The following is a 16,053-nucleotide window of genomic DNA, read 5'->3' as shown; positions in this document are numbered from 1 at the left end:
CTAAGGGGCTGCTTGGCAGGAAGCACCAAAACAGCCCTGATTGCCTGCCTCTTTAGGCTTTTATTGTAACAACAGCTTGAACTAAAATTAACCTCTAGATACAATCAACAGGGTAAGTATCCTTGAAAAAGCACATGCTTCTAGGAGGTCATGTCTAAAGCCTAAACATAGAGATTCCAGCAAAACACCTGGGGGCTTGGACTTGTTTGGAAAAGTCAAGGCAGGCGCTGCTGCCTTCGGCAAGGTCCCTCTAGCAGCCCCTGACCTTTCAGAGAATCCTCCTCATAGACTTTCCAACTAAGTCCCGTGCTTCCCCACAACATTTAAGGTGCCATAAGTAACACTACTTGAAGGCACAACTGCCCTTAAGAAAGCACATTATCTTCCTAATTATCCCATCATCCCATCCCCTCTTGCTTTCTCCCACCTCCACATAATCTTCCTTACATTCACTACTTAATTTCAGCTGCATACAAGTGGCTGCAAAACTTATTCTCCAGAGTGTTTGAGGTCTTGCTCCCCAGTATATGTCATCAGTTTAAACTTTATATAAAATTCTCTACAGGTTTGGATGTTTCTTTTGTTGACACTATTAAACACTTGAAATGTGATTCATGAAACTTAGACAGTGAATTTTTCATTTTGTTTAAGTTTAATTCACTTAAAAGCAGTGTGTGTGCAGGGGCTGCCATATTGAACACCATGCTCCAGAGAGACACTGCTGCCTCAAGATGCTGACCGTCCCCAGGTTCCCCAAGGTCGCCTCACCTGGAAAACATTGCTGAGCTATGGCTTGGAGCCAGCAGGTCCTGGGAGAGCCCTGGATTCCAGGAACTCACTCTTGGTTCCAATCTCTCTGGTTCTTCCCAGGGTTATTGTTTCCAAGCTGAGGCTGAACCTGTCCCAGATCATCCAGGCATGCGGTGCACCGGGCTCAGACCTCAAAAGGATCAACTGGTTTCCTTCTCCTAAGAGGTGACTACCACCATCATGGAGAGAGCTGACAGATGGACCAAGTCCATCCTACAACTGTGCACTTGTCCCATTACCATCCAACTCCCCGTGAAGGGCACTATTTTCATAATTTTGTAAACCCTTTAAACAGCCCCAATATGGCAGGGCATTTCTGAGCTAGAACTAATCACCCCAATTTTTAAATGTGGGTATTTAAAATAAACCAAGATTTTAATAACTTATTTGGCCTTTTTTACTTTTTAAATGTGATTTATGTTTTTATTACTTTCAGAGAGGGGGAGAGAGAGAAACATCAATGATGAGAATCATTGATTAGCTGCATCCTGCACACCCTATAATGGGGATCCAGCCTGCAACCCAGACGTGTTCCCTGACTGGGAATCAAAACCGTGACCTCCTGGTTCCTGGGTCGATGCTCAACCACTGAGCCACACTGGCCTGGCTGGCATTTTTTACTTTTCAACATGAAGAATCCTCAGAGAAAGTAGCCCTGGTACAGCTCTTGAGATAAACAGACGTAGGTTCCCACGGTTGTCTGTGGTAACTAATCCAACTTGCAATTCACCAGTGCGCCTGGATCTCCTCACTCACTTGTGGATTATGCAGCGATGTGTTCAGACAGGTGAAACTTCCTTCTATTATGGGCTATTTTTTGCCCTGATTGGTGTGGTTCTGAGCATTGGTCTCATTCAAAGGGAGCTCTGCCAATGGGATGGAACCGTGGACAACTGAAGCAAGCCTTCTTTTGGGTTGTACCCAGGATGGATTTGTCACCTGAGTGAAATGTGCACAGTGAAGGTGGTGGTGGGGGTGGGGGTTGGGGGGTGGTGGTAGGAGAGCCTGTGAGAAGTGCAGAGCACAATGGAGTGGTTAAATCAGCTTATCCGGATGGGCATGCAGATACCAGCTGCCACTCAAGGCCCCAATCTGCTGGCCTGGAATTTCATATTTACTTAGGGGAGGTGGCCACCCCTAGTCCCAGGGTCTGAAATGATAAATACATGGGAAGCTTGATTCCTCCCTCCATTAATTAAAATATACTTGTAATATTGGATTCATCCAAAGGACATGTACAGGAATGTTCAGAGAAACCTCATTCGTTCCAGTCCCTAACTGCTAACGGCTCACATATCCATCAGTGGTAGACAGACAGGTAGATAGTGGTAAGTTCACCAAGTGAAATGAATGCTCCCCAGTGACAAAAACGATCTGCTGCTTCACACATAGATACTGTGTCTCTCAGACATTGTGTTCCATGAATAAAGTCAGCACTGAGGGGGACATACTGTGTGGTTCACATTGGTCGTTCAAAACAGGCAAAACTAATCTATGATGATGTAACTCAGAAGATCATTAAATCTGGATGTGTGCCCTGGAGTGGTGGAGCGGGATTCAAGGGGTGGCGCAGGCATGAGGGTGGAGAGACCAGTAGTTCCAGACAAGTAGTCAGGAATTTTCCCTCGCCTCCAGGACTGGCATGCCCTCTCCAGCTGTACACGCCCCTGTCCCCCCCAGCCTCCATCTCAGCCTCCTCCTCTTCTAGGGCCACGAGTGGTCTCGGTGTTGATTGAGCCTGCGAATTTTTACAAATCAGCCACCTAGGAAAAAGGACTTGTACTCATATGAGCCACCTTCTGAGTGTCCTTCCCCAGAGATGGGAGATCCGTGTCCTTCCCCATCAGGTCTGTGGCTCATCTCTGCAGGGTTTATGGCTGTGTAGGTCCCCAAATAAGCTCTGGATGTAAGCAGGCTTGTACAACCAGATAATTTGGACAATACAGTTCCAGACCACAGCTTCCTTTTTCCAGAATTTGAAATCGTCATAGAAACAGAAGATGAGGTCACACCTGAAGTTTCAGAAACAGAAGATGAATCAGAGATTATCGTGAGTGAGGGTGAAGCACTTGAGAAAGAATTGGATCCAGGGAAGATACAATTTTCCAGAGGTTTAAAACTAAAATATTCCAGGAACCAAGACAGATTCCCAGACATGGCAGAGGAAGTGCCCCCATCTGGGTCTCTGGTGAAAATATCCCTCAAGGAAAGGATATTCCAGGTTGCCCCTGTGGTGCCAAGAGGATATTTGGGTTCCAGGTCAGGCCTCAGCTGCCCAGCTAAGGAAGGCCCAGACTGCACAGGCATGTTGGTAGGGCATCCTGGCCGCTTCTGTGCTCAGAGCTGCAGACCCCGCACTAGCTACACAGAGGAATTTGTCCAGAAGCAACCTTAAAGATAACATCGTAAAGCCTTCGAAATGCTCATAATCTTCCATTTCCATTTTTAAGCCTTTTTTTAAAAAAATTGAATTTATTGGAGTGACTTTGGTTAATAAAATTATATAGGTTTCAGGTGCACAATTCTATAATACGTTATCTGTATATGTATTGGGTGTTCACTACCCCAACTCAAGTCTCCTTCCATCATCATTTATGCCTCCTTTACCTTCTTCTACCTCCCTTCCCTCTGGTAATCATCATACTGTTGTCTATGAGGTTTTTTATTTTTCTTAATCCCTTCACCTTTTCCACCCTGCCCCTCTCCCTCTCCCCTCTGACAGCTGTTGCTGCATGTCTCTTCTCTGTGTCTATGAGCCTGTTTCTATTTTTTTATTAGTTTATTTTATTCATTAGATTCCACATATCAGTGAAATCATATTCTATTTTTAGGACTTTATCCCAAGGAAATAATTATACCAGAGATGGGTACAAAGATGTTGTCTTAGAATGTTTAAATATTAGTGAAACAAAAATGTCCAATACAGGAAATTACATAAATTTTGGTGTATCTATCCAGTGGCAGGTTATGCAGTTTTAATAACACAAACCTATATGCACATCAAATATGGTTCAGATCTAAACTGTCTCCAAGATACCACTGTGGATGGTATTCATAGTTTGATCATATATTTTAAAAAATCATTGTATGCTGGGGTCCAACCCCAGCAGGTCCAGGGGTTCCCAAAGGTGTAGACGGAGTCGGCGAAGAAGGAATGACACGGAGACAGCATTCAGTTGATCAGCAGCCTAGCCAGGATCTCTAGCCAGGATCTCCAGCCAAGTTCTGATCTGGATCTCCAGCAAAGTTCTGGTTAGGATCTCCAGCCAGGTTCTGTGTCCATGTTCTCTTGCTAGGTTCTCCAGCCAGGTTCTATAGCCATGTTCCCTCTCTAGGTTCTGTCCAGGTTCTCCAGCCAGGTTCAGTCACCAGGTTCTAGTCAGGTTCTCTTGCCATGTTCTATCCAGGTTCTGTAGCCAGGTTCTGTCTCTAGGCTCTTCAGCCAGGTTCTCTCGCTAGGTTCTGTCTCTAGGTTCTGTTGCCAGTTTCTGTCCAGGATCTTTTGCCATGTTCCGTCTCTAGGTTCTGTCTCCTGTTGTCTTGTTACATCTGTATTTATACCAGTTGATTCCAATCCTATTAATCTCTATTCCAAAGGTTAGGGCGTTTCTTATCTCCATTCCAGGGAGTAAAGATTATGTAGTTTAAGCATGATTGTTCGTAGTTAAAGTGATTAACTACCCGCCTGGCACTAAGTTAAGGGGTTTTATTCCCTCCCTAACTTCAGGGGGAAATCCCTACCTGGGAAACAACCTTTCTCTGAGAGGTGACCTTGGTTAAAACACATAGCGCCAAGAAGGTGAGCAAACATATTAAGAACAGTATGCCATATACGCCAGGTCCCTTGAAACATATGCTGTGCAGATGTTTCTTCCCTGTAGTGACTGTGTCAAGCAGCAAGGATGGACTGGATCCCAGCAATTGTACATAGGTATGTACACAGAAATAAAACTGGAATGATATGTAAAAGTAGACTATTATTAACTCTGGATGGAGCTGACTGACAAGGTTAATGAGAAAGTGTTCTTGAAAGATGTAAATTGTCTCTATCTTGATGTGAGTGTGGTTATACACCTATAAATTCTTCAAGTAGTACATTTAATATTTGTGCAATCCAGAGAAATTAAGAAACAAAAAATATTTTTGCAATTAAAAAGGTTTTCTATTTTATAGAAAACATTGATAACATTTCCTGGAAAAGAGTTTCTGTTGTGATCTCAATATTTCAGACAAACTATGTTGCTTAGGAGTTGTTTTCCTTCTTAATGAAAAAGCCCATACTTCTTTATTATTTTTTTATCCTATCTAATAAAATAGTAATATGCAAATTGACCATCACTCCAACACACAAGATGGCCACCCCCATGTGGTCAAAGATCGCTGCCCCCATGTGGACACAAAATGACCAAGACCAGATGGCCAGCAGGGGAGGGCAGTTGGGAGGGACAAGACCTCAAAGGGAGAGGGGGACTAGGACTGCAGGGGAGGACAATTAGGGGTGACAGGGCCAGCAGCGTAGGGCAGTTAGGGGCAACCAGGCCTGTAGGGGAGGGCAGTTGGGGCTGACCAGACCTGCAGGGGAGGACAGTTAGGGGCAATTGGGCTGGCAGGGGAGGGCAGTTAGGGGTGACCAAGCTGGCAATGGAGGACAGTTAACAGTGACCAGGCCACCAGAGGAAGCCAGTTAGGGGCAATCGGGCTGGCAGGGGAGCAGTTAGGCATTGATCAGGCTGGCAGGGGAGTGGGTAGGGGCAATCAAGCAGGCAGGCAGGTAAGCGATTGGGAGCCAGCAGTCCTGGATTGTGAAAGGGATATCCAACTGCCCGTTTAGGCCCAATCCCACTGGGATCGAGCCTAAATGGCAGTTGGACATCCCTTGAGGGGTCCTAGATTGAAGAGAGTGCAGGCTGGGCTGAGGGACACACAATTTTGTGCACTGGGCCTCCATTTGTATTATATTTGTTAATCTTACTTTTTATTTATTTTTATTTTTTTAAATATATTTTACTGATTTTTTACAGAGGAAAGGAGAGGGATAGAGAGTTAGAAACATCGATGAGAGACAAATATTGATCAGCTTCCCTCATGCACACCCCTTACTGGGGATGTGCCTGCAACCAAGGTACATGCCCTTGCCCAGAATCGAACCTAAGACCTTTCAGTCCGCAGGCCGACGCTCTATCCACTGAGCCAAACTGGTTACGACTAATCTTTCTTTTTTAAAAAAAATCTTTATTGTTGAGAGTATTACCCTCTATTGCCCCCCTCCACTGGTACCCACCCCACCCCAGACCTTCACCACACTATTGTCTATGTACATAGGTAATGCATATAAGATCTTTAGTTAATCTTGTCCCACCCCTCCCCCACTTCCCTCTGAGATCTGTCTGTCTGTTCCATGTTTCCATGCCTCTGGTTCTACTTTATTCATCATATTAATTTGTTCACTAGATTCCTTATTCATTTATTTGGATCTTTAGATTCAATTGTTGATAGATATTTATTGCTATTTTATTGTTCATATTTTTAATCTTTTTCTTCTTCATTTTTATTGATTTCAGAGAGAAAGGGAGAGGAAGAGAGAGATAGAAACATCAATGATGTGAGAGAATCATTGATCGGCTGCCTCCTGCACACCCCACACTGGGGATCAAGCCCACAACCTGGGCATGTCCCCTGACCAGGAGTCAAACTGTGGCCTCCTGATCCATAGGTTGATGCTCAACCACTGAGCCACGGCCGCCGGGCTCCTCCTCCTCCTCCTCCTCCTCCTCCTCCTCCTCCTCCTCCTCCTCCTCCTCCTCCTCCTCCTCTTCCTTCTCTTTCTCCTTCTCTTTATTCTCCTTTTAGAATATACTTAAATGTTTCTAGTAATACCAGTTTGGTGGTGATGAATTCCTTTAGCTTTTTCTTGTCTGTGGAACTCTTTATCTGACCTTCAATTCTAAATGATAGTTTTGCTGGATAGAGTAATATTGGTTGTAGGTCCTTGCTGTTCATCACTTTGAATATTTCTTGCCACTCCCTTCTGGCCTGCAAAGTTTCTGTTGAGAAATCAGCTGACAACCATATGGGCACTCTCGTGTAGCTTTTCTCTTGGTGCTTTTACAATTCTGTCTTTGTCTTTAACTCTTGTCATTTTAGTTATGATGCATCTTGGTGTGGTCTCTTTGGGTTCCTCTTATTTGGGACTCTCTGTGCTTCCTAGATTTTTACGTTTATTTCTTTCACCAGGTATGGGAAGTTTTCTGTCATTATTTCTTCAAATAGGTGTTCACTATCTTGGTCTCTCTCTTCTCCTTCTGGCATCCACATAATGTGAATATTGGTACGCTTGATGTTGTCCTGGAGGCTCCTTATACTATCTTCATATTTTTGGATTCTTTTTTATTTATTTTTTTCTTTTTGGTTTTAAATTTTTATTCTTATATAACTTAGTGCCCTCATACATAACAAGCATTCTGGAAGTTAGTGTCCATATACACTCAAAAAATTTAAATTAGGGTATGGGATTTCATTGTCATTACAGGTATCACTCAACATATAGATTAGAGCTTCTGAACAAATTTCCTATAAAATTAAATCTTACATATAAAATCTTATTTCTAGTAAACAACTATGAAAATCAAGAAGTATTCTTCACCCAAAAAATTACTATCCAAAGGCATACTAAAATCATATGTAAACACAACAAACCTTTATAAATAAAAATATGGTAATTTCCAGGAAAATGTTGAATATTCAAAATAGAAATAACTAAAACTGAAAATACCAGTATCTGTGGCAATAGGATTATTGCCTTATCTTGTCCTTCATCATCTTGCAGATTCAGGCCCTGCCACTAGTGGAGAATCACTCAGGGAACTTCTGTTTGGAGGAGGTTTTGGTTTTGGTATCTTGCTAAGAATAGTTGCCATCTCTTTTCTCTCATCAAAATTCTTCCACTGTTCATATAGTTTTAAAATAACCCTGATTATTTCCAAAATCTTCTCCATATCCACAGAAAGCTCAGCAAATCACTGCCTGGCATCTTTCTGCTGTACAACACAGGCTACATGTAGGCAAGCTAAAGCTATCATGAAAGGAGGATGCAGTAGGCAAAGATCCGTTCTGTAGGTATCATTCACTATCCTCCATGCAAGGGGAAGCAACATGTCTTCTTGGCCCATGTCCTGCACATACTGGAGCAAAGGTCTATAAGGATGATACACTATCAAGCAACAATCCATTAGTTCTAAAAGATAGAATTCACATTCTAATATATGGTTCATCCTATAAGGAAATTCCTTTGGAAAGGCATATGAAAATCTAGTTTTTAATACAGAAGTAGCAGCAGCAGTCAGTCTTGTATTTGAGACAACTCCAAATTCCTCTACTTTGGATGCCAAAAACACACATGTAGGAGCCATTAATACAGGATCTATACTTTTCAGAGAATACCTGGCATAGAATCTCTTGAAATAGACTGTAGCAGTGGCAATAACTTATTGTCTTAACTTAAGATGTTCACCTAATGCTTGGATAACATTTGTAAAAAATATTTGTAATTTCCAATATTCTTCTTCTGAAAGAAACTTTAAGTCCTTTTGGTGTTCCTTCAACAGATCTTGTTCATCCAAAATCCATCGCAAATAATGGGAGCTCTGCCAAAAGTTCCCTGCCATGGAACACAGCTTGCCCTGATAAAAAAAGCACCAGCCGGCGGAGCAGCTCGCGGAGCGACCATAGACCCAGCACGCCCGGTATCGGCGCTCCTCGATCGGATCCGCTCAGCTCTGTTCCGCCGCGACGAAGGTGGATTCTTTTTTCTTTTTGCTCTTCTGATTGGGTGTTTTTTGCTTCCTCATATTCCAAATCATTGATTTGATTATCAGAATCTACTATTGAATCCTTGTAAATTATTCTTTATTTCAGTTAGTGTATACTTAATTTCTGACTGGTCCTTTTTCATGTCTTTGAAATTATCACTAAAATCCTTTTAAGTCTCACTAAGTCCCTTGAAGCTCTCATTAAGATCCTCGAACAACCTTATAACAATTGTTTTGAACTGTTTCCAGTAGTTTGTTTGCTTCCATTTCTTTCATTTATGACATGCTTTTTTGTCTCCACATTTTGGCTGCTTCCCTGTGTTTGTTTCTATACATTAGGTAGAGCTACTATGTCTCCTGAAATTGGTAGAGTGGCCTTGTGTAGTAGGTGTCCTGTAGGATCCAGTGGCTCAGCCTTCTCAGTCATCTGAGCTGGGCCCTTTAGGTGCACCCCTGTGTGGGCTGTGTGTGCAGTCTTGTTGTAGTTGAGCTTTGATTGCTATTGGTGTCACTGGGAGGAATTGACCTCCAGGCCAATTGGTTGTGAGAACCAGCTGTGACTACAATGAAAGAGCTGCTGTGCAGGAGAAACCCCTGTGGAGCAGGACTTGCTTCAGTGGGTTTGCCCCTTGAGTGTGTTGCTTGTGAATGTGTACAATTGTAATCTGGTATGGTTTGAAACTGTCACCTGGGTTCACTGGCTCTGGAGCCTCTGGGGAGGTATAAAGTTAGCCACTACCTGGGGCTACCAGGCAGAAGTTACAGAGAGATCTGTAGGTGGCTGCTCTTTATCTTGGGTTTGGAAGTGCCCAGAAGAGATCCAGGTGTGAAGCAAGGCAGGCTGGTTCTAGTGTTGGATCTCGGGCCTCTTATTGGTAGGTTTGGGCATGCTGATACCATCTGCTGCTTATTTGAAAGATTTTAGGAAAGTCTGAAGCCTGAGCCAGGACAGGCCATTGATATGGAAAAGCTGCTGCAAACAGCTTGGGTGGGGCTGCAAATTAGATGGGGCAGAGTTTCAGGGAATCACCAGAGTAGAGCAAACAGTGTGAGCCAAGCTGTTGGAAACTCATATATGGCTGCCAGTCAGCCCTGGGATGGGAGAGGTCCCAGCACAGGAACAATGACCCCTGTGAGCACCCCTGTCTGGGAGAAAGCTGCTCCTGAGTTCCTGCCACAATGCCAGACAATCCAGTTCTTCCCCATGTGTCCCTGGGTCCCCGCCCCCAAGTCACTGCCCCAGTGCTGGAGCCCAGAGGGATCAAGTCTGAGTAAGTCCATGCACTAGCCCTTTAAGAGGAACTGCTGGGTCTCCAGCAGCCTCCCTGTTACTCAGCCACAATTCCCACTGATTGTTATAGACCAAAGTCACAGAGACTTCTCTTTTCAGCTCTGGAACCCTGGGCTGGGGGGCTTATGTGGGTCTTGGACCACTTGCTTCTTATGGAGGTCCTCTGTAGCCTATATATCCCACCCGATTAAAAATACACCACATGGGAGTGATCAACCAACCCGTTCTGCACCTCTGCCCCTCCTACCAAGAAAGTGTGTTGTTTCTCAATTTACTTTCTTTACTTCTCTAGATGTAGGACTTCTATTCAGCCAGATTTCAGGCAGTTCTGAATGATGGTTGTTCTGTATTTTAGTTTATTTTTAAAAATATATATTTTTTCATTGATTTCAGAGAAGAAGGGAGAGGGAGAGAGAGATAGAAAGATCAATGATGAGAGAGAATCACTGATTGGTTGCCTTCTACACACCCTACACTGGGAATTGATCCCACAACCCGGGCATGTGTCCTTGACCAGAATCAAACCTGGAACATTTCAGTTCCCAGGCTGACGCTCTATCCACTGAGCCAAACTGCCTAGGGTTTACTTTAGTTTTGATATCATTGTGGAAGGTGGCTGAGTACAGGCATTTACGTACACTGCCATACTGGTTCTCAAAAATCCCATACTTCTAATTTATTTTTTCTTGAGATAAGATTTATAAAAATAGTCTGGCTGCTGTGGCTTAGTGGATTGAGCATAGTCCCATGGACAAAGAGGTCTTTGGTTTGATTCCAGGCCAGGGCACCTGCCCAGGTTGCAGGTTTGATCCCCAATAAAGGGCATGCAGGAGGCAGCAATCGATGTTTCTATCACTCTCTCCCTCTATATCTAAAAGTTAATAAAAAATATATATTAAAAAAGATTTCTAGAAATAAGCATTTCCTCTGGATAGAATTTTCTACACAGCCTTATTTTTTTAAAATATATTTTATTGATGTTTTACAGAGAATAAGGGTGAGGAATAGAGAGTTAGAAACATCGATGAGAGAGAAACATCTATCAGCTGCCTCCTGCACACTCCCTACTGGGGATGTGCCCGCAACCAAGGTACATGCCCTTGACCAGAGTCGAACCTGGGACCCTTGAGTCTGCAGGCTGATGCTTCAGTATGAGGGCCAATGCTCTATCCATTGAGCAAAAACGGCTAGGTCGGGATATAGTTTTAAATGTTAGAAAGTTATAGTTTGAAGCAGGGGGTCCCTCAGGGGTGAGGACGACGGAGCCCCAACACTAGGGTGTCTGCATGCACGACTCCGGAGAGCAGGTTCAGTGACGCAGATCCGTTTTATTGTGGAACTACAGGGGTATATATAGCATGAGGGGACCAATCAGAGGGAGACACGTTGCTACAGGCGACCAATGGCTGAAAGGCTGGGGTACTGTGCACGTGGCTCTAGGAGTTTGTTCAGGCGGGCATTGATACTTCCTGGTGTGCCGAGGAAGCATGTCATGGTGGAGTGTGCTCACACCATTGCATCAGCTGCAGCGCTGAGACATACTTCCCGAGCTCTACCTACAATAGCTATGAAAAGATTATTTTCTATTGCATAGCAATTACTGATAAGGTTTTACCAGGAGGAATGCACTCTTCTAAGAGTCTTAAAAATTGACACACGTGTCATGCCATGTGCTCATGGACAGAAACACCAGTAACATTATGCAGTATAAGGGTCTATTGGGGTGTGCTAATACACCAAGGAAGAGGTAGCTGAGCAGACTCAGGCCCCTGAACACATAGTGTCCCCTGAAAGTTTTGCGTGGGCCAGGCATAGTTTGATTGAATGCATGACCCAGCCCCTTCTGTCCAGTGAGGGCTCATGTGGGGTTTCTTTCTGTCCAGTCTGGTTCTCATCAGAGTGACTTGGGAATTGAGAATTCTCTGATATGACTGAGGTCACCTAGAGACTCTCCCAGAATCACACGTGGGCCTTTAAGCTGCAATTAAAGAGCCATTTCAGATTCTCAGACACTTTTCCACACACTCCCCTCAAGGCTGCTGCAAAGCCACGGTGACCAGGACTTGCACCTTGGGTAAGGAGGACCCCAGCCCCAAGTTCAACATCATCAGCTCAACATATATCACTCCCCATACTCTCCAGAGGTCTTCTTCCATCCCAGCCCCCTCACTCCCGTCCCCATGGCCCCTGCAACCCCCTCAGTTCCAGCAGCATCTTCCACTAACACAATACTCGGTCCCTTCCCTGGACTCCCACCTTGGCTCTTTTGGAGCATCCCTGCATCCTTCACCTGTTATGGGTTGGCTCAACGAGATAGACCACCGACTCAGAATTTAAATTTAAGAGCCTTTATTAAGCTGGCCAGCTGACCACAATGCCTATCTCCCCCTCTGGGAGCTTTGGAGCATGTGGCAGAGATCAAGGGTGCAGTATGATCCTTTATAGCAAAACAGTGTTAAAAAAATACAAAGCATTTCATTAGCTGTTCCTTAGAAGTTCACAGAAAGTTCATAAGCACAAAGGGGGGGTAAACAGAGTCACACCTGGCTGGAGCATATCATAACATATTGTTTTTCTAAGACAATCTAGCAATTTTTCTCTGCCACGGTTCCTGACCCTAATACAATCAGTAACCTTTTCCAGGCCGCAGTCCCTCCCCTCAACACATTCAGTAAGTTTCTCATGTTTCATTTCCTCCCCCTAGCACACACCTTCCAGGGTCCCAGAGAGCCCATGACCAGCTCTGGGACACTGACCCCAACCCAGTCAAACAAATCCCAAAAGAATCATCCCCAAACTAACACCGTGCCTTAGCCAGTGTTGTGCCCAGATTTCAAGATTCCCAAGAGCCCACCAGGGAGCCAGCCAGTCCAATGCAAAATCAAAGAGTCCTTCATTTCAAACTAGTTCGGCTCCCCAACCACACTCACCGATGCAACGGTAAGCCCAGTGGCCGAGAGAGAGCGAGGCCTGATGGGATTGTGGGTTTTATAGTAAGGGCAGGGGAGGGGACTGTGGGCCCCCGCCGATTGGCCAGGCGCGAGTCGGGTCTTGTTACACAGGATGTGGTCATCTCTATGGCGTGCACATCCCTTGATTGTCATTGGTTAGTTTAAAGAAATCCCAGGAGTGGCCAGCAGGGGCCTGGGCTTCCGGGAAGAAGGTACTCTCCTGAGCACATGGCGGCTGCCCCAAAAATGGAGGACCCAGGGCAAGATGGAGGGCGCAGTCCTAGCCCCCCACCCCCCCACCCCCAGGGCAAGCTGAGCCCGGGCTCCAGGGGCCAGTCCGGTTGCGGGGGGTCCAGCAGATGACCAGTTCCAGCCCAGACAGGAAGTCCACATCCTCCGTCTCCTCCCGGGGGCGCCGGTGATCACCTCCTCCTCCATCTCCTCGGGCGAGGGCACGTGCCCCGCCCCTCCGCCGCCACTGCCTCGGGTCGGTCCGATCCAGGGGCGGCGGGCGGGTGGCGGCCTGCGCCGGGCTCCCGCCGTGGGCTGGGGAGTCGGTGCCCAAGGCCACCAGCAGCGTGGTCAGGCTGTGCCTCATGGGGCCCGGCGGCCGGCCCACGTAGGCCCCGCGACACTCGCCCTTTCAGCCAGAACCCAACTAGCCTCATAGCATACCCCGGACTAAAAATTGGCCTTGTCACCCAGCCCATTACTTTCCCACAGGGCTGGTTTGCATCCTTGTGTACCTGTGCTCAGTCTCAGAGGGGTTTCAGGTGAAGATGAGGATGAGGAGGAGGCAACTCATGGGGTGGTGGGATGGACTCCTACATTACCCCAGATTGCGACCAGGCTTATTGTTTTCTGGGACTCACACCTGCTCCATCTCCCAGGCTCCCCTGGGAACAGGTGTGGGGACCAGATCTTTGATGCCAGGGAGCACTGCTGTGTGGAAGAGACCTAGTGCCCTTTGTCCAGAATCTCCGTGTGGATATAACTGCACCTACTGACCCTGTTTCCAGCTGTGCTCCTAGAATTCTCTGGTTTCCTGGAGAAGAAGACTAAGATGACTTTGAGGAAAAGGCGCCAGGAGTGAAGTCTGACTGCTCCTCTGCTCCCGTCATGAAGGAATGCCTCGGGTAGGGGCCTGCTGTGCTCCAGGCTGCAGGGAGTGTGGGGTGAGCAGGGGACAGTTTAATGTCGGGGTCCTCCAGGCAGGGCACCCTGCTCTGTCCTCCACCTCTCCACCTCTTGTCCCAGATTCTCGTTCAGCTGCTCTGCATCTATGTCTCCCTCAAGCCCAGTCTCACAAAGTCCCTCTGTTTGTCGTTCTAGTTGAAGAGAGACCTGCCAGAGGGACTAGAGCCCATGATTCCTGCAGCCGCCTCGAGAGGAGCCTGGGATCCGCCTGGCCCTGGGATACAGGGGTGGGGTGGGGTGCAGGGTGCAGGGTGCTCTGAGGGCTTTGGAGAACACAGCTCTGTGTGTCCCATCTGATCATGGTGCAACTCAAAATAAAGCAAGACTGAATGAAACACCATGCTTAATTATGGGCTCAATTAAACAAAGAAGTTGTTTTTCTTGATTTTTTGGCCTGCAGGGTGTTGGTGTAAGGTTACCAGACCTGACCTGTTTCCTTCTTTATCCTCGGGCTTTCAGAGGTTATAAAAAAAGATGTAGTGTGCATTTTGAGGTGGAGAGATTTGAAGCCTGATAGGAGGGTGATGGCATCCAGAGATAGAATTTCTCTGAGTAACTTCACTTTCCATTCCTGGCTAGGCATTCTTGCTCTTGGCCTTCCTGCTATGAAATTGTTTGGAAAGACTCCAGACAATTAGCGTTAGATTCTTGTGATTGTAGCCTGAGCCAGCGTGTGCCTGTAACATAAAAAAAAAAAAAAAAAAAAAAAAAAAGAACTTCTGATGACTCAGGTTCTATCACCCTCTCTGCCTCAGGGCCCATTCATTTGCGAGGCACGTTCATCCAAGGACTGGGACCTACATGTCTGTCTAACCCACTTCACTTTCACCAAGACATCTCTTTGAAGTCCAAAAGCTCACCAATATTTCTTTTTTTAAAAAAATATATTTTTTTAAAAATATATTCTATTTTTTTTTTTACAGAGAGGAAGGGAGAGGGATAGAGAGTTAGAAACATCAATGAGAGAAACATCGATCAGCTGCCTCCTGCACACTCCCTACTGGGTATGTGCCCACAACCAAGGTACATGCCCTTGACCGGAATCAAACCTGCTACCCTTGAGTCAGCAGGCTGACGCTCTATCCATTGAGCCAAACCAGTTAGGGCAAAAATATATATTTTTTATTGCTTTTACAGAGGAAAGGAGAGGGAGAGAGAGATAGAAACATTAATGATGAGAGAGTCATTGATTGGCTGCCTTCTGCATGGCCCCCACTGGGGATCAAGCCTGCAAGCCAAGCATGTGCCCTTCACCAGAATCGAACCCGGGACCCTACAGTCTGCAGGCCGACGCTCTATCCACTGAGCCAAACCAGCTAAGGCACTCACCAATATTTCTTATGGCTGCCTAGATTTCTAGATTTTCAATTTATGAAGAAATTGTAATTTATTTCATTTGTCTTCTTTGAAAGTCACATGAGTCGTTCCCAATTATTCAGTTTTACCCTAAAAAATGCTGCAATAAATAATAATCTTGTACATATTTTTATGCACATGTTAGAGTGTCCCATCAGAAACAGCACTAGGAGGGGAACTGTGAAGCAGGCTGTGCAAGATGCCCTGAGTCATATGTAAATGGAAACAAACTAAAACTAAACCTATGTACAAACTCATTGTCTGATGTAACAAGAGTAGGAGCCAGGGTGGACCCAGCGTTTCAGTTTCACCATATATATATATATATATATATATATATATATATATACATATTATTGATTTTTTACAGAGAGGAAGGGAGAGAGATAGAGAGTCAGAAACATCGATGAGAGAGAAACATCGATCAGCCGCCTCCTGCACATCCCCCACCGGGGATGTGCCCGCAACCCAGGTACATGCCCTTGACCGGAATCGAACCTGGGACCCTTCAGTCCGCAGGCTGACACTCTATCCACTGAGCCAAACCGGTTTTGGCCAGTTTCACCTTCTTAATGGCCTTCAGTAAACCTGGCACCAACTCCAAACCTTCCAAACAGGAGAGTCATGTTTATCAAAGATG

General features: G+C 45.6%; 2 pseudogenes across 2 annotated transcripts; one reads left to right on the top strand and one right to left on the bottom strand.

Annotated features, from left to right (window-relative positions):
* The first annotated feature begins 1,583 nt into the window (after positions 1 to 1,583).
* On the top strand, positions 1,584 to 3,093 carry LOC308530638 (programmed cell death protein 2-like; annotated as a pseudogene). Its single transcript has 2 exons — positions 1,584 to 1,597; positions 2,548 to 3,093. The product of its transcript is annotated as a programmed cell death protein 2-like (transcript).
* Positions 3,094 to 7,625: 4,532 nt separating this feature from the next.
* LOC308531128 (cyclin-C-like) lies at positions 7,626 to 8,474 on the bottom strand (annotated as a pseudogene). The gene has a single exon. The product of its transcript is annotated as a cyclin-C-like (transcript).
* Positions 8,475 to 16,053: the final 7,579 nt, after the last annotated feature.

The sequence above is a fragment of the Myotis nattereri genome (assembly GCF_964212035.1).
Source record: "Myotis nattereri genome assembly, chromosome: 15".
Lineage (NCBI taxonomy): Eukaryota > Metazoa > Chordata > Mammalia > Chiroptera > Vespertilionidae > Myotis > Myotis nattereri.
This window is presented reverse-complemented; position numbering and strand designations above follow the sequence as displayed.